This window comes from Sinocyclocheilus rhinocerous, unplaced genomic scaffold (assembly GCF_001515625.1).
Source record: "Sinocyclocheilus rhinocerous isolate Xijiao unplaced genomic scaffold, SAMN03320098_v1.1 scaffold1398, whole genome shotgun sequence".
Lineage (NCBI taxonomy): Eukaryota > Metazoa > Chordata > Actinopteri > Cypriniformes > Cyprinidae > Sinocyclocheilus > Sinocyclocheilus rhinocerous.
Window position 1 is genome coordinate 555,009 of NW_015632523.1, and position 759 is coordinate 555,767.

General features: G+C 45.3%; 1 protein-coding gene across 1 annotated transcript in view; it reads right to left on the reverse strand.

Annotated features, from left to right (window-relative positions):
• Window positions 1-759, reverse strand: part of LOC107742627 (AFG3-like protein 1) — a 12,371-nt gene that overhangs the window by 6,519 nt on the left and 5,093 nt on the right. The gene's annotated exons all lie outside the window — the stretch shown is intronic.

The following is a 759-nucleotide window of genomic DNA, read 5'->3' on the forward strand; positions in this document are numbered from 1 at the left end:
GTTTAAATTATATTAAGCCTTAAAGTTCTGCATAATTAAGGGCGCGGCCACTTGAGTGACAGGTGGATTGCCGCTGCTGTCACCACCGTCAAGCTAGGTGGGCGTGGTTTCAGCAACCAGCTCCCGCCTCTTTGCCCATTTTCAATTATCCGGGAGTGACGCGCAGTGACACTTTGCCAAGATGGCGATGGCCGGCTCCGCCTACTTTAGGCTTCAAAAACGCTCTTCGGAAACCTACGGATTAGAGACCTGCACTCCCGCGGGACCCAACGCAACAGGGTGCGGAGCGGGACAACTCTTGATGGGCGAGTGCGGGTGCGGGCGGGAAGAGACTCGTGTGTATGCGGGATAATAAAATGATTCGCGGGACTCCCGCAAAATAGAAATGATCTAAACATAAAGTGTCTAAAACATATAAATTGTTATTTATCTGTTGTACAAAAGCAAAAAGAACAACTAATATTAACATTAAAATGATTAACGCGCAAGCTAGACATAGCCTAGTTTCCATTTATAATGTAGCCAATCACAGACTCAGCTGTTGATTTCTGGAACGCAATGGCCAATCAGAGGTGATTAAGTTAGAATATACTCACCGCAGTGCTGAAATTGCGTGCTCAGGAATCCTCTCATTTTAGACACTCTGAAAGATTCATTGTGCATATATTTAGTATAATTACAGAGCTTAATGAGATCGCGATGAACTCAAATGACAGCTTTTTGTGATATTAAAGGAAGCGTGCTGCGCGCATTGCGCCC